At 41.2% G+C, this 18,624-nt stretch overlaps 1 long non-coding RNA gene across 1 annotated transcript in view; it reads right to left on the bottom strand.

Annotated features, from left to right (window-relative positions):
• Positions 1 to 6,431: 6,431 nt before the first annotated feature.
• Positions 6,432 to 18,624, bottom strand: part of LOC133511445 (uncharacterized) — a 65,736-nt gene continuing 53,543 nt past the window's right edge. Inside the window, exons 3-4 of the long non-coding RNA XR_009797908.1 lie at positions 8,042 to 8,200; positions 6,432 to 6,478 (exon numbers count right to left, since the gene is read on the bottom strand). This is a non-coding gene — a long non-coding RNA (uncharacterized LOC133511445). The remainder of the gene's footprint in view (positions 6,479 to 8,041; positions 8,201 to 18,624) is intronic.

The following is an 18,624-nucleotide window of genomic DNA, read 5'->3' on the forward strand; positions in this document are numbered from 1 at the left end:
TCATTTTAACTAATCTTTCAAGACTCACAGAATATTTTGTCCTGCGACAATATAAACGCCAAATCCACCGGATAACATTTGTGGCTAGCTTTATTACATTCTTTCGTAGGCAGCAATGGAACATGGGTTGGTTTCACCAAACATACAGTGAAGAAAATAAGTATTTGAACACCCTGATATAGTGCAGGTTCTCCCACTTAGAAATCATGGAGGGGGCTGAAATTTCCATCGTAGGTGCATGTTCACTGTGAGAGAGATAATCTAAAAAGAAAAATCCAGAAATCACAATGTATGATTTTTTTCAACAATTTATTTGTGTGGTACAGCTGCAAATAAGTATTTGAACACCTGACTATCAGCTAGAATTCTGACCCTCTGTTAGTCCGCCTTTAAGAGTCCACCTCCACTCCATGTATTATCCTGAATCAGATGCACCTGTGTGAGACTGCATAAAGGCACCTACCACCCCATACAATCAGTAAAACTCAAACTTGTAACATGGCCAAGACCAAAGAGCTGTCCAAAGACGCCAGAGACAAACTTGGACAACTCCACGCGGATGGAAAGGGCTACGGAGAAATTGCCGAGCAGCTTGGTGAAAAAAGGTCCACTGTTGGAGCGATCATTAGAAAATGGAAGAAGCTAAACATGACGGTCAAGCTCAATCGGAGTGGAGCCCCATGCAAAATTCAGAATTCTAGCTGATAGACAGGTGTTCAAATACGTATGTGCAGCTGTATCACACAAATAAATCATTAAAAGTATCAATAATTGTGATTTCTGGATTTTTCTTTTTAGATTATCTCTCTCACAGTGGACATGCACCTACGAGGAAAATCTCAGACCCCTCAATGATTTCTAAGTGGGAGAACTTGCAATATAGCAGGGTGTTCAAATACTTGTTTTCTTCACTGTACTGTATTCTGTCCAAAAGGTTGATCCCATGCATGTCCATAATCTGTTGAAGTGTGTTCAAGCTACCAAAACGTGCTTGACTTCCAACACATTCATATTTCTCTCGCTAATATTTTAACAGGACTAGTCGAGATTCGCCGCCAACTCTTAACCTTCTACTCAAAAATTGTGCTGAGTTCAATTCATTAGCTCTCCAACGCCGACATCTAGTGGGATCTGTTAGTCATCCGCCTAATGGACGATTACCTTTTAAAAACATACTTGATGAATATATATGTTGGTGGCAAACAGTTGACTTCTTGTTGACGAACGTAAACGTCCATGGAAGGAGATGACCACAGTCATGTAGTATTTTTATCCGGTTACTCCCCACCACTGCAGTATTCTCTACACATATTTGAGGTATTGCAAGGTTCGGCTAAACCAACAAAAGATGCAGACGTACCCTCGCATGGATATACAGGCTACTGATCCACTAATATTTTTCTTTCTCCTCAAATTAGGAGGATTATGAGTCGTCTTCGCCCTTCACACTCCACAGCGAAAGTCACTAACCTATCAAGGAACACTGGAGGAGGGAGGACGGGTGAAGGTGGAGAACTACTTAATTAGGCCAGATCCCAGTCCTCCACCACCATGACCACCATCACTATTCCCTTAGATCCCATCCACTTAATGTTCTGTGAAATCATATTCCACTCCCCAGGGGAGTAGCAGAGAGAAATCAGAACAATAAAATGACACATTTTAAAGCGAGGCAGCGCCGAGGGGGGAATAGACCGTTAGTGACACACGGAGGATGCAGTGGACTGATGGATGGCGAGCATCTGTCTGGCCCATTACCAACCAGCAACATCAGGCCCATGAAGCGACGGCGTGAAGCTGCTACTCTTCAGTCGAGCGAAAGCGCCTTGCTGTGCTTTTGTGTCCGGAAAGACTTCTTAAAAGACTCGCTTTCATTTGAAAGCATGCTGTTTCGGAGTTGAAAAATAGACCTCAGACGTCCTTTTTCTGCAGATATTTTAATTATTTCTTTTTTTACTTTTTATTTTTGACAAACATTTGAAAGTGACCCAGTACAGTATTTACTTTCTTTTTTTTTTTTGCTTTCACATCACACATGTTTGAAACTGGGCCTCTTTATTTTGTAAATAACTTCATATTCAATGACTAAATCTCTTGCACTAGCTGTATGATCAATAGCTGTACGTTTGTTGGAGATTTTGTTTTAATTGGCACAGTAGATACACTAAATCAGTATGTCAGATCGTGAGTGCACCGTTCACATTCTTGTAAATATCTCATTACATTGTTTCGTGGGACAACATTGAAGAAAATAAAAAATTCTGTCAGTGTAAAGCGTGAATAGCAGTGTACATGTAGTGTCGCCTAAAATTACTCAACACGGTCATTCATACCTGTCAACTTTTCGGAGCGCCAACCTGTATAAACTACCAAAAAAATCCTTATAGAGAGAAAAAAATCCTTATAACATACCGAAGCAAATTAGATGTCAAAATAACGGAGGGAAAAAACACGTTTTTCAATCATTTTTATCGTAGACCTCCATATTGATAATATCTAAAGTTAATGTCTAATTCTACTAAGTAGAATGATAAAAAAAGATGGCTATTTATCAGCCAGGCTACAATACCTCAGATATTTGTAAGAGAGATTCACCAAAGAGAATCAGTGATGGGAAAAGAAAATGTTTTGAAGGATTACATATCTACTGAATGCGGATGATCAATTCCTTATTTTTAGTGAATAAGGACGGAGCAGATCTGTATGATAAGGCTAACAATAAGCTATAGATGAACTCACTGACATCTGCTATTGTTCCTATGAAGCCATTCTCAATTTTAGTAAATGGAACGTCTATCACGACATACATATGACACCCTTGTGGTGAAAACACAGCGTTCAATTACATTATTTTGGGAGCTGTTATAAAAACACGACCATGAGCTAGAATACTAGCAAGAGAGCTGCAATGTCAGCTACAATAATCCCATGTATTTGTAATGAGACCCAGGTGGCTAACTAGCGATCATACACGCTACATTAGCTACGAGCGAAGTCAAATGAATTTGAGCCACAAATGATCAAAGTCAAGATAAAAAAATGATACTCACTTTTTGTTGCAGTCAAGTAATATCCCAGTATAGCACCTATCTCGATAGGTCAGCTTCACCAATAGCATATCGTTAACAATTTGATCGATTGTGACAAGTAGCCGAGAGCTGGCCGGCAGCTCCTCGGCCGCAGCCTCCATGTTACCCGTGGTGAGGTGTCCGGCTCGGCGGTACTCCATCCGGGCCAAGGATTTAATGCAAAGTTATCGGAAATGAAAATATTTTGCTAATCTAAATCAACATTTGCCACTCTGCTAAACATTATGCCTGCTGCCACAAAAATCTTTGATGCAAGCTACGTTTGGAATTCCCCAGATTTGGGTTTTCCCCACAATAGAGTAGACTAGCACCATTCTGGGCAAAAGCAAACGGAAATTTTCAGAATCCGTATGATTTGTGATATACGGCCGTATACGTAACATTCCCCATAAAATCCGTATGAACTACGGCTAAACCGTACGAGTTGACAGGCATCGCCGTTGTCTAAACTGCTGGCTAAAAAGGGAGTACGTACTCCCTGTAAGGGTTCTAGTGTTAGAATTTTCTTTGTAGTGCTCCAGCTTTGTTCGAGGTTCCAAAAACGTACACGTTTTGTCCATGGAAGCTTCAAAATTGTTCATAGGGGAATGCCTTGTATACATGTCCCTAGTGATTGACTGAGGACTGGACTAGCGTGTATGTACCCTGCTTCTCACACAAAGTCAGCTTGGATGGACTCCAACTTAACGGGATGTCGTAAACATGTCAATACGATAACTTCTGGTTCTTCGCTATAAAACACGGCAGAGATTTAATTTTACAGATGACAGTCGGCCTGTGGTGTGCTTTACTGTGAAAGAAAAAAAGACTTTTCATTGTGCTTCCCAAAATGATAAAATCGTGGCCTTCCATTAAAGATGATTAAGATGATGTCATCTGTGAGTAAGAGCTTCACCCTCCAACAGCCGTTTCAAGCAATGAAATGGCTCGGACTAGCACATATAAAAAGTGTTAATTCCTTAAATAGGACTGCGGCTGTGCCACTGTTTTCTCCGGCTCCCTTTTCAGTTGGCCTCACTCTGCACACGCCCAAGTCACACACCTTAAAAGTTGCACTTGCTTTTTAAGATGGCCGCTTCGATCCCTGCATTTTAAATGTTTGCCGTCAGAGTCAGCAGGTTGGAGGGAGAGCAAGAAAGCAACCAAGATGTGGAGCAAAAAGCACAGTGGACACTAGTGCTGGGAATCTGTAGCAAAAGGAGGTCTCTTCACATTTTCAGATGTTAAAGGAATTATTTTTTCAAAAATCCATTCTTGTGCAGGGTGGCACAGTGGATCAGCTGGTAAAGCGTTGGCCTCACAGTTCTGAGGACCCGGGTTCAATCCTAGCCCGCCTGTATGGAGTTTGCATGTTCTCCCCGTGCCTGCGTGGGTTTCTTCCGGGCACTCTGGTTTCCTGCCACATCCCAAAAACATGCAACATTAATTGTCCATTCTAAATTGCCCCTCGGTGTCATTGGGAGTGCGGCTGTTTGTCTCTATGTGCCCTGCGATTGGCTGGAAACCAGTTCAGGGTCTACCCCGCCTCCAGCCCGTTGACAGCTGGGATAGGCTCCAGCCTTCCCACGACCCTCGTGAGGATAAGCGATTGAGAAATTGGATGGATGGATTGATTTATAAAAACTAGCAAATGCAAAATTTATTGTAGATGTTATAAAATGATGAGCTCATTATACATTTGATGAACTGTTATGAAAATAAAAATAAAAGTTCAACAACTCTCACATAAAGAGCAAGTTGTGGGTGGAGGAAGACCAAAAAAAAAAAATAATCAAAGACACCAACAAAATAGTACATATAGAATACAAATAATGCAAGCAGACAGGCAGACAGACAAACAGACTGACAGACAGACAGAGGACATACTCAGGGCAAGAAGTGGATTATTGGACCTGCATCCTCTCAACACCTCAAGGACACTTCGGGTCTAAGGAGAAGCTACCCCTCCCACCGCCACCCCCCGCCCCCCGGCCAACAGGGCTCTCAAGAGCAAAGAGAGTGGCACCAAGGAGGACTCGACGAGAGGAGGAGCAGGTCTGGCATTTTCCAAAGGGAGACACAGAAAGCGATAGCATCTGAATTTTTTCATTAGGACACAAGGCAGCATTATCAGCCAGAACATCAGAATTTAGCCCATCCAGCACGCTTCTTCTATCACTGCTCTGCAATCATTTCTAATGCGCTCTGTCTCCCTGCACGCCCTCTACCTAGCTCACCCCCGAACTCCCCCCCCCCACTCGCCCGTCTCCCACTCAATCAGACAAGGCTGTTTGTGTCCTTCCCCGCATCAGCCTCTTCCTTTGTTTGCATTTTTTATCTTTTGCACTCCAAGCCTTTGTCTTTATTCCCCTGTTATCCCTCACCTTTTTGGAGGAGAAACTAATTAACTTTGTGTTTGTAACAACCTTTTGGCAATGTTTTTTGATTATTTTTTTAACTTCAAATAGGTCAAACGCTTGCATTGTGAAAAGGTGATAATTCTTTGTTAGTGGACATGTCCCAGAAGAAAGGTGATACTGGAAAATGAGACAGAACAATCCACAACCCATATTGTCATTGAAAACTTTAGTGAAGATCGGTAAAAGTTTGTAATAGAATTAAAATTCCAGACACGGGCTATTTATTCTGGCTAAAAAGAATTGGCCACCTGTCAAGTGGGATTTTCGACAACTAACATCATGGCCACATCCACGTTATTAAAGGGTATGCACATGTTGTTCATTTAAAAAAAAAAAAATTAAGACATTGAGATGTACATGTCATAAATCACATTAATGGTGGAGCAAAATTAGGATTATTTATGCTTGTCTCATTGCATTTTTACGGCACAAATATCAGGGGTGTGTAGACTTTTAGTGTGGAATGGATTTTTGTCAAGATTGCAAAATAATGGCCTTGGTCAGGTGACACCTTTTTGGCTGCATACAGGAAAAAAATAAAATGCTAAATGAAACTATATAACATATTATTATATTATTCTCAGTTGCTCACTATCGAGCAATTATTTGTCCAGAAAGGTCTGAATCACAATATCAAAATGAATATAATCATTTCACACTTTCCACACCCACCAATGCAAATAATAATGCAGCTTTCCATTCGAAACATGCCTTGAATTAAGATAAATCCCTCATTCGGAGGCAATTCTAATCCCTCCCCTCACCCCCGTGGTTGTTACGCCTGGGCCTCCCCCCGCCGTGTGACCTGCGGGTGATGGGGAAACCTACCATCCGTGCGCCCAGAAACCCCTGACGCCAACACGGCAGCCGCAGCTAAAAATAGCAGCCCGGTGATAAATAATAAAAGCGTTCCCTGCAAGCCAAGCATCCCTCCACTTACCTTCACATTTCAGATTTACGGCTTCATTTTGTGGCCATCGAAGAGGGCCTCTGTCAATAGAAAGACGTTACGTGATGGTACGTTTTAAAGGTGAACGTTACAGCGGCGCCTTGAAATACCAGCGACCCAACTTACAAGTTTCTCAAGATACAAGCTGTCGTTCAGGCGACTTTTTGCTTTGACTTAAATGTCAACTAAAATTAGAGATATGACCGCCGAACAGTGGCAGTAAACTCAGCTCGTGCCACAGGCTTTGACAGATTGTGAAAAAGAGACTTCAACCACTTGAATGTCACTCCCACTTGAAGTTCAACTAAACACAAAACAAAGATAATGGACCTTTACGACGTGTCAATCACCCGTACAATAGTAGCCAATCAGATAGCCGCATTGTCTTAACCTCTGGCTTGACACGCCCCTCTTGTCGTCATGTCCCACAAGCATTGCTGGTTGTCAGTAGCGTGCGCTTGGAAAACTTAATGTTATGAAGAAAATGGACCTCAGATGCGCTCGGGGAACGTGCAATTCTGATGAAAGATATCCTGCTAGGTTACAAGGGGCCCGGTTGATTCATTTTCCAAATCCTAAAACACAGTTGACGAAGTGGCGACGATGGATAAAGGCTTATGGAAGACCGCACGTACAACTAAATGTTGACAATATTAACAAACACAAGGCTGTATGTTCGAAGGTAAGTGAGGGAGAAGTAACTTCTCTGAGTTTGATTTCATTATTATCAGTGCTTTATACATAACAGGAGAGCAACTTTCACTTTGTTAGTGTGTCACTGACCTGCTGAATGAAGTCTGCGATGTTTTATGCTGAAGAGCTGGGTTAGTGGTACTAAATGCGTGATGTCGTGCGAGAGAAATGTCCATTTGCTTATTTGTATCACATCAGATCTTTAAGACAGAGCACTGGGTTCGATTACAGGCCATGTCAAATAAAGACACCCACTCGCTTATAAAGACTACAATGCTATTACTCGTGATCTTTCCAAGCAAAAAGTACTCACCCTGCTTTACATGCGCAGTACGATTGCACAATTTTATCCTGTTGGATTTCAATATGAAGTTTGTGAGGCGTCAAACTGTTTTGCATCGATCGCCAACATTTCGCTGTAACTCTGACATTGCCTCCTGCTCCGTCCGAAATCTTACTTCGGTGTACATATCCTTGTGTGAAATATTTGAGACCTCTCTGTAGAACTCTCTTGGACATGTCTGACGCGTTTGGCAAAAAACATACCCCAATATTATCAGGAATACGCGATAGAGAATCCACTTCAAACCTGTTCTGTTCAGTCGCCATTTTGGAAGCTTATGGGCTATGGCAATTGTAGCTTAATATATTAAGATCGCCAGTCAGAAAGGTCCATTACTTGTGTATTCAAATCAACCACATAACTCTGCCTTTAATACTAATGCATAATAGGAAATGCCATTGATAGGGTAACAAATACTGTAGCATCCACGTGGCGGTGTTCTAACAGTTTAAGCAACACATATTTGAACACAAATGGTACAATAACACATATATACAAACAATATAACAAAACACGTGTATATTTTTTATACTATGAAGAAAATACAACTGATGTTAAAACTACTTACATATGCTCAATTAATCCATTCATCCATCCATCCATCTTCTTAGCCGCTTATCCTCACAAGGGCCGCGGGAGTGTTGGAGCCTATCCCAGCTGTCAACCCCCTTAAAAGGTTGCCAGCTCATCGCAGGGCCCACGGAGACAGCCGCGCTCACTATCACACCTAGGGGGAATTTGGAGCATTTAATTAATGTTGCATGTTTTTGGGATGTGGGAGGAAACCGGAGTGCCTGGAGGAAACCCACGCAGACATCGGGAGAACATGCAAACTGCACACAGGGAGGTCTGGGATTGAACCCAGGTCCTCAGAATTGTGAGGCCAAGCCTTTCCAGCTGCTCCACCCGTGCCACCTTATATATTTAATATGCATATACAAAGCATACTCGATACATGAACTGTATATACTGCATGCACATTTCATTAGATGATTGCAAAACCTCACTTGGGAAAAGGCCACATAGGCCACTGTCATCCTCATCTGTTTGGCAATATTCTTCCTCTCACAGCACAGCATTACTGTGTTTTCAAAATGAAATTAGGGCCGGTGGAAAAGGGAAACGGTGCTGTTGTGCGAAGCCTTTCACAATTTCTCGTCTGGTCACGATTCAAAGCTTTCACAGCGGGCATGTGTGTGTGAGTGCATGAAAATGTGTGTGCGCTGCATATGAAGTCGGCATGGGAACCCCCCTCCTCTTCTCTCCCCGCATCTCCTCCTCTGCCTCCCCTCCCCCCACCCGGCTTCTCCTCTCTTCCTCGTCTATTTCTCTTCTCCGCCCACGCTCGCACGGCTCTCCACGAGTCTAAAAATAGCATCAGGAATCCCCGCATCAATTCAGAGGAAGGGGGAACAAGAGGGGGGACGTCGGCAGAGACAAGGTCATAAAATCCCCCCCGCCCCCCGAACCAGATCCCGTCAGTTGCCGCTTCCTATCTTTGATTTGTCAAAGCTTTTTGTCCCCGGGAGAGATTCACGACATTGCAGAAATCACATCACCGTCTTCAACTAATAATAATAAAAAACGATACTAAAAATCACATTAAACGCCCTCCTGTAAATATTTCATCACAAAGCAAGAAAAAAAAAAAAATCTGATGTGTCTGGCCGACGCACTAACAGGTGGAGAAGAGAAGTCGAGCCGGTCGGCTGCAACAATAAGGCGAGGAAATACTGCGCGTGCATTCCCAAATATTCCACGCGACACGAGGACAGAAGCAGGAGGCGCTGCTCCTATCGGAGACTGTTGATTTATTTTATTTTATTTTTACCTCTCCCCGACATTTCCAAAGAGAGAGCGAGAGACCGAGCGACACAAATCTCAAAAAGAAAAAGAATGAAAAGAGAAGGTAGGTCCTTTCCAATTCCCTTCCATTTCTGCAGGTAATATTGATTTTTTTTCCCCCTTTTCTTTTAAAACCGACTACATTTGCATTTACACACCACAGCAGCGCCAGTGCACGACTTTTGGATTGATTTGAAATCCTGTGGATTGACTTTATTACCAAGGCAGTGAGATGTGATTCTTGAGGCAGGTCTTCTCAAATCCATGTCATAAAGATATTCATTGGCAAAATGTTTTAAATTGTGCTCGTACTTGGCAGTGGTGTGAAACGGGAGCATCATACCGAGAGGCGGCAGTGCTGAAATGTGGGGTCAGGGCCAATATTTTTGAAACATTATGTTTTAGAAGCAAACGGATGGCTGCAAGCCGTCGGAGCATTTATTTGATATCTTCCTTAAGGTCAATAAATCTTGCCCATCCTCATGAGTAAGACAATTTAACATACTAGTAGAGTGCTGGTTTTATTGTCTATTTTTATTTCCAATTACCGGTGCCACTTTTGGACTCTTAGTCCAACCAAAGGCTTCGGTATCCTTGATATCCAGAATCAATGCTCAGTCGGCTGTCCCATAAAGTCGTTTGCACATTAATCCAATATGCATGCTATCCAGTTTAAGGTATTAGTATGCATTTTGTCCTCACTACTTACAGGGGTGGCAAACAACCAACAGTCATGTGACAAGGACAACAACATCTAAGACAATAAGAACTTCCAATTAGTGATGCCTGTTTAAAAAAAATCACTTTATTGATACTAAAAATTCCATTAGCAATTTCTAATGCCATTGTTTCCCACCCCATTCTGCATATGCTATTAGGTGAAATGAGCCACTTGTTGACAAGTGCTAGTGAACTACTAGGTGACATCGAGCACTTGACTGAGAATGCTAGTTGCACGCAGATCTGAAGTAATGCAAAGTTTTGTTTTACTAGTAACACGTAGTTGTGCTTCAAGTGTGCTGAAATGTCAGACAGCATTTGACCATAGTGGAAAATGTGTTGCCGTTCTACTAGCGTGCTGTAGTTTTTATATTATCGTATTAAACTGTGATACTAATGCGGACCAAGAGTGCACAGGTTTCGGGTTTACAAACGACGTGCAGAATTATGCTGAAAAAACGGATGGAAATAAAATGACAATTGGGCATTGATTGCCTTACCATGGATAAATAAAAGTTATATTCAAATTTAAAACGTATTTAAAAAACTGGGGACAGGATGTTTGCATTTTGAAGATTTCCAGTAATATTTGCTGTGTTGATATACTTTAGTTGAAGTAATTTAGCTATTAATGGAGACATTTTCCATGTAAATATGACCTAAAATGTATGAATATTAATAAAAAATGCTAAGTAGCATTAGACGCTTAGCACAAATTATTATTTTTTTAATTGAAAAAAATTGTAATCTGTTGCATTAATTCACTTTTTTCCCCCTAAAAGTGGTTCATATGTACTGACTCATTTGGCTTTTTGTTCATTGATCTTAACTAATTTGCTTATTTATGTATTGATAATAAAAAGTAAAAGAACCCATTTTATGTATGCATTTAACATTCATTTCTATATTTACAGTATTTTGTGAATAATTGGATAATTAATTATTGTATTTTATTTTATTATTCATTATTTTATCTATTCATTTTATTACATTATATCTTATTTATCTTAATTATTTCTGTTATTGATAATAATATATTATTGATTAATCTAATTGATAATTAATTCATCATTGGAAAAGAAAAGTAAAATACACAAAAATGCTTGTTTACATTGATATTTTGGAAAACTTATTTTATTAAATAATTTGTTCATTTATAAAAACTACATTTAAAACATGAGAAGGATTTTTTTAAATAATTGGTTAAGATATTTATTACAAATAAAAGTGAAATAAAGAACATTTGGGGGCCAACCAAATTTATGAAACAATTGGAAAAAAATAATTACATTTAATAAAAGTATTACATTTAAAACATGAGAAGGGATGTTTTGGGGGATGAGGATACGACTTGGCTCATCTGCCCAATTCAAAAATCTAATGTGCCCCTTGACCCTCCTAAAAGAAAACAGTGTAAGTGTTGTACTCATTACAAATGCCATAGAATACATTCCTCATGTTACTGGAGCTCATTACTGTATATTTTGCATGTATATCTCATATTTTCACTAGTGAATGTGAGCTATTGTGAGGTTTATTATGATATTAAAGGATGCTGTGGATTGAGCCTAGATGGTTAAGACGAGATAACTCCAATGTCGTACGCACTTGTTTGCAAAAGGTGCTCTCCTACTTTTTACTTGGCTGTGTGTAATATAGATGGGAGGGAGTGGTGGGTTCAGTTGGTCTTCTCCTTTGTGTCCATCGCTCTGATGATGAGACACGGACCGACTCTTTGAACCTTTGCATGAGCGATGAGCCCTCTCCTTGGTTTATTTCCCATCGCCATCTTTAACAAACCGAACAAGCTGGTCCGGGCTCATCCACCCATACGTGTGTTCACATCTGTGCCCCCCTAACCTCCCCCTCCCAACTCACGGCCCCTTCCCCTGTCACATGTTCTCAGCACAGACTGACGCTTAATATCGTGTAGCTCACTGTTTAAATTGACCCATGTTCTGATTAGGGAGTGGCGTGACATCACGAGTGAAAGGGGACTTGATGGTCCAGCGCTCGCGTCAAAGCAAGCAGGTGTCCGCTCGGGCTTTTATGCGAGCGGCTGCTGCTGCAGACCGGCTCGCGTCACCACACCCAGACATAAGAGAGACGGACCACAAGACTGGTGAGATCACGTCTCAGATGCTGCCGGGGAAATTAACCGCAAATGGAGAAGTGAATGAAAAGCACTGCGGGTGCAAAATTATGACAACCTGCACTATCTAATGAGATCTACTACAATAGCTGTACTTATAAAAGGGCTTTTAACGTGTTCCCCCACTATATTTATTTATTTATTGCAATATTTTTTTACAGCTTTTTACAGCGTAGTGGCAAGTTCAAATTTAAAAGTAGCGAGCCTTTTGTGTAGTACCACGGTTGTGCCACAACACGCCAGGCAGCACTGATGTCTCCTGCAAGAGATGCGGCCCAAAGTTATGAGAACGGAATAAGAAAAGCCAATTGCGCACGGAAAATCATGGAAGCATTCTCCATTGCTGGGGGGTTGGGAGCGTGATGCATTCCCATACACGATTTATGACGTGATTCGCTCTAATAAAGATCCAAATCCAGTTGACAGAATGTTTTGGCTTGGATCTGAACATAAAACATAACAAAACCTCACCCATCCCTCCGGAAGAGCTGGAAGAAGTGGCTGGGGAAAGGGAAATCTGGGTATCCCGGATGAAGCTGCTGCCTCCGCCACCCGACCAGGAAAAGCGGTAGAAAATGGATGGATGGATGGATGGATGGATAGATGGATGTGGTCATGATGTTGTGGATGGAACTGTTGTCATAAATGGGAAGCACTATATCATACAGTTCAGCCCAAGATTACAGTTTTCATATTCAGGATGAAGTTTACATTGAAGGGAATTTGTTGAGTCTTTTAGGTGGAATTAACATTCCAGTCAAATGTTAATTTACAACATTGAGCATATCCATATTGAGAAAGTGTATAATTGAGTCGGCATCTGGAATGTCTGGTCAAAATGTCCCAAAAAATAATGAAAACACATATACTATAATTATACACACAATTGTTCAAACATTTGTGGTTCATTTGAAAATGTTCTTTAGCTTTCTTGGTGAAAAACCCAGTTTCACATTTACCACATTAACTAATGAATTTCAGATTTGAAAAAAAAAAAAAATTCCAAGTGACCCCAACTTTTAAACAAGAGCGTATCCATATATTTCTTTAAAATGAATGGAGAAACGCTACTATAGAGTATTTCTGTGCTTGTATGATTTTATTTTGTCAATATGAAATGGACCCCGATTGAAAAAAAGCTACTGATTCTGAATCGTGAGCTCATAATTAAACAGTGAGGCAAAAGTAATATTTTTGTAAATGAATAGTGTGGTGAGGTGAGGCTACCAGGAAGTGTGTCGGTGTGTTGTGTGTGTGTGTGTGCTGTGTGTGCACGAGTGTGTGTTGACTAATTGCCTCCTTATTCATCCCCTGAGACGAAGGAGAAGACTTTTGTCAGAGCTTATGGCTTCTCCATGAATACGGAGGCTGCTTTTTGAGTCACCACACGTAACGTGGATCTCACAACGTTCCCCTGGCATGGCAGTGCGTGTCGCTGGCTGAACAACACACTTTTCAGCATTGTTAGAAGAACAAAAATTGAAATAACAATTCTCAAAATATAAACTATAAAGCTCAACATTTGTCTGCTCTTACTTGGTTCTTTCACCGTTTGATTTCAGGCGTCAGTGGTTGTAGAACATTTATTTAAGCTTTTTGTGCTTGTCTAGACACTATTAGAACCACTGACCTACACTATATTCACAACATAAATTTGAATATTTGATCCACAAAATATGATTATTCCCAACTGGGCAGCACGGTGGAGCAGCTCTAGGGCATTGGCCTCTGAGTCCTGAGGACCTGGGTTCGATCCCAGTTCTCCCTGTGTGGAGTTTGCATGTTCTTCCCGTGCCCGTGTGGGTTTTCTCCAGGCACTCCTATTTCCTCCCACGTCCCAAAATCATGCAACATTTTTTGGAGACTCTAAATTGCCCCAATGTTGTCTGTCTCCATGTCCCCTGCGATTGGCTGGCAAAATGGATGGAGGGATATTCCCAACAGTCTAGTCTCCCCATTTTGTACTGTTTTTCTTCTGTTGAGCATTTTTGGTGAGTTTGATATCAATTACTTCAATGTTTTGTTTTTCATCCTGCGTTTTTTGTACGGTATTTATGGTTTCTCCAATTGTGACATGATAATGGTGGCATTAAGAGTTGGGTAAGCCTCCCCCGAAGGCCAGGCCCACCACTGGCTCTCACAGTACCTGCCCCTTCTTGAAGGATGCTGAAGCTGCTTAGTCATTTGAGTAGCCGGAGCAAATCAAACTAATGATCTTGGCTGTCAGAGATAAATTCCGGCATTGGGCAGAGAGCCCTGGTGCTCCCGGTACCGCGGCCGGCAGCACCGATTTCCCAGATTTGCCGTCTCCAGCCTGTCCTCGGTATCACCACGTAGCAGCTGCGTCCAGCACCGTGATGCAGCGGCGGGCTTCGAGTCACGACTCGACTCTTATCGCTCCGATCGCAGGTTGTTCGTCACATGCGGACGGAACATCGGCGTTTACACAGGCAAGGCGTCACTCTCTCTCTCTCTCTCTCTCTCTTTCTTTCTTTCTTTCTTTCTCCGTCCCTCTCGACCAGAATGTGTCAATTTGGTTTTCGCCAGTCGAAATATTGATTGCCCCCCCGAAGTATTTTCTAGAGGCATCAAGTCAGTTGGTCAGAAAGTTTTGGAATGCTCAGAATTGACAGGGGAAAACAGAAGATGGCAATGGCAAGACACAGAAAATCTAATAATAATCCTAATAATAATAATAATAAAGCTTTTCAATCAATGTACTGTCTTTCTCTACATTTTTTAACAAGTATTTTGTTATTCGTCTCTTATGATAATGAGCAAAAAGTAGGCATGTATAAAAAGTAGAAAATAGCAAAATCAGGCTTCAGGAATGAATTTGTTTTGAATATTTAATTGGTGGGGTTTACAAGCCCCGGAAGGAGTCTTGTAATGCAACGGAGTTCTAATCTTAGTCACTGGAGTTAAACAGAACTTTGACATGCCTACACTTTACCTCATTATTTATATTTTTGACAACTTTCAGCTTCACTCCACTCGAGTAAACAAAGATATGTTCAAAATTCTCAACTTCAAAAAACAGATTTAAAGTTCAAATTAAGTCTGCCTGTAAACGTTGTACTGCATTGTAGGTTCACCCCAAAAGAGCCCAAAAATCCCTCACATTTTGTGAATGCACAATATATCTTTACATTTTTCTGGTACTTGCTCAGTAGTCCACCATGAATGTACATCTTTAGTAGTTTGGCATTCATTTCACACCATGTACACATTAGTTTAGCGGTGTCTAGTGAAGAAAAGTTCTTTTATCCGCGTAGTTCTAAATATGACAATATCATAGGTGTTCATCATCATCCCAACCATGAAGGGATTTTTTTTTTTTTTTTTTTTTTTTACGTAATGAAAATAAGCTCGTCTTTGCCGACACTGAGACCCTCCGGGCACTTGGATCACTGCAGCAGGACATTATATTACTTACATTACTGCGTGCACTCAGGTGGGATAAAACTCAGCTTAAGCAAACAAATGTCGAACTGCAGTTCACTGCCGGAGGGACGCGGACGTTTATCCGGATGATATTATGACACTTTGATGATCTGGTGGTTTGAGAGAATATCATAAAAGAGACACCCCTACCAGTTCCATGTCCAAAAAGGCTTTTTCAGTGTCAACGAGTTTGGCCGAGGCACTGAGCTCCGAGATGTAACGCCTATTAAATCACCCATTTAATGCTGGCGAGGTAAAATGACGGATGGTGTTTAAAGGACATCTGGCAAACATGGCTGCACAAATTACAAGAAGATAGTCCAAAGCATAAAAGGCAACGACATCGCGTTTATCTTGGGGGGGGGGGGGGGGGAGAATACATTTCTGACCCACCTATAATAGGTCAAAATCTAAATCCAAAACACACACACAATGTGATCATTTTCAATTGGGACTTGCCTCGATACTGTAAATCCCGCACACTCAAAAGTTTGCGATATCAGGAAGACTGTATACAAAGGCCACTATACAAATATCACCGGGACGAGAGATGCTAATAGCAGGGAGGTCTCCTATCTGAAAGATTGTGTACTAAGATAAGAGGAAAATCCCCGGCAACACTGTGTGATTATTTCTGCTTTACCTCCCGGTTTCTAACGCTTGCTTTTCTTTTCCAGTGAACTCTTTGGATTCATGCTTGCTATTGGGTCTGCTCCTTTTTTAGAGATCTGCGTAGCCCGCGTGCACACTGTCGGTTTCTTTCTGTGTGTTCACACGCACACACATGCACCCCCCCCCACACACACGAACACACATTTTCTTGTAGATGTCACTGTTTCATCCTGGTCTGTTCTTACTTGGTAATTACGGGTTTCTTATCTACTTTCACCATGTTGGCCTCCTCCGTGTTCCCTCATCTACTATTTTGATGTCACAGAGCTCTTCCTGCAAGAACCCACAGGAAAAAACTCACTTTATATATAAATATATATATAATTTTAATCAAGTCTGGATTAGTCACGTTTGTTTAAAAAAAAAAAAAAAGAAAAACTAAGATGGTGAAAGCACGCAACCGGGTTTGGCGCACTGAGAAAAAAGTGGAATAAGCAAAACGGGAAGGGTGGGGGGGGGGGCTTTGGCTAGTCAGTGAAAGAGGGTTTATTTGAGTGTCCAGGAGTTGTAAAGTTAGATTCAATTATTCATGCGGAAACAGAAACATTGCTGCCCAAACTAACAAATGAAACTTCATCTTGCCAAGGAAGTCGCACAGGTCACAGCAGCCAATTACTTAATGAAAATGATCAGGTTTCTAATGGGGCCCTGGCTTGGGGGTGGGGGGTGGGTGGGCTTTGGATCCCTGCAGCCATAAAACAGAATGGACCTCAGCGTTAAGGCAAAGTGTGCCGCCGTTGCAGTCTTTGGAGCCCTCGCGGACTCCATATGCCTTAGTTTAAGGGATTACTTAAGTAGATGTGATGTGACGTGATATATGATGCGACTGTGTCGTTACAATCATTTCTGTAAGCATAAACAGTAATGGAGTAAGGTGCAAGAAAATGCATCAACATCACAAGGAAATGTCCGTGTTTTGGCCCACCAGAGACAGATGTGATCCATCCTGATCAGTGAAATTGTGCATTAGGGAAAAAAAGAAGCCATTTGTGCATTTCTTCGACATCTTTGTTTATACTAGTACGCTCTTTGTCCTCGCTACTAAGACAATTCAACACACTAGTAGAAAGATTCTATCTTACAAAGGATGTTTTTCCACTTCTAGTATGTGCTCAAAAGACCTATAGAAAGGTATTTGAGCATTTTTAAAAATGATCTTCAATATCCATGCTGAAAGTTCACGTTCTAGTATGATCTTTATCCGCAAGAGTAAAGTAACTGAGCACACTAGTCCTACAACAACAGTACATGTTACCAGTGAGGCAAAACTGATGTTTCATTGTATTCAGTACATGAGTTTACTACATTCTAGGGCAAAGTGTTTCAAGTCAGCACATTATGTGCTAATTAAAATGATACAAGAGTTTTTTTCTGGGGCACTGCCATCCCCCCTTCGCCCCATGCCCCACTACTAGCATACAATCAAACATTACTCATGTTCAAATAAATACAACAAGCAAGAACTTTTCTTTAACATGACATTTCTGGATATCAGTAGGACAACTTTAGCAATTAGTACAAGTTACTAGCGAGGCAAAACTGTGCACTAGTTGAAAACTGCGTGCTACTACTACGACTGACATTACAAAATTTCTAGTAAGTGATATCTGACAATGCAGGGGTGATTGTAGCTATAGTGACAAAATTGATCAATCGGATCGTGGTGGACTGAGATGATCAATCGTGTCAGATGGATTACAAACTCTTCATCTTGACGGCCTCGTAACAACAATTTGTCTACAATTAACAGACATGACTCAGGAAAGTAGCAATGAGGGCAATGAAGTGGCACTTGTGGTCACGCCTGTTTTAAATTTTGGCTTCAAATGAAAGCCAAACATGGTGGTTAATATTCTTCATGACCTTCAAAACATCCCAAAACTGTTCTTTCAATTAAATCCACCAGATATTCTTCCTAAACGCCAATATATGCCATTGTGTTCGTCTCATAAGTTTGTAAGTCTCACTGAATATCAGTGCCTCATCAAGCATGAACGTCAGAATCAGAAACAGCTTTATTGGCCAAGCACGTCACAACACACAAGGAATTTATCTTCGGTAGTGGTGCAGTACAAACATAACTAACAAGAACAAAGGACTATAGACCGTTAATTATAAGAACTCACAGTTGTGCAAAGTTGTGCAAGCTTGCAGAGTCTTCTAGCATTTAGAGCAATTAGAGCGCCCATTAGAGCGACAGTCCACTGCAATGAGAGTCATGCAAAGGGTGTCAAGATTTAAGGAGTGTACGCAGTTTAAAGTGACCAGTCGTGTGACAGTCTGTCGTATATATTATGAATACTGATTGGGCCAGCAGG

Source organism: Syngnathoides biaculeatus, chromosome 13 (genome assembly GCF_019802595.1).
Source record: "Syngnathoides biaculeatus isolate LvHL_M chromosome 13, ASM1980259v1, whole genome shotgun sequence".
Classification (NCBI taxonomy): domain Eukaryota; kingdom Metazoa; phylum Chordata; class Actinopteri; order Syngnathiformes; family Syngnathidae; genus Syngnathoides; species Syngnathoides biaculeatus.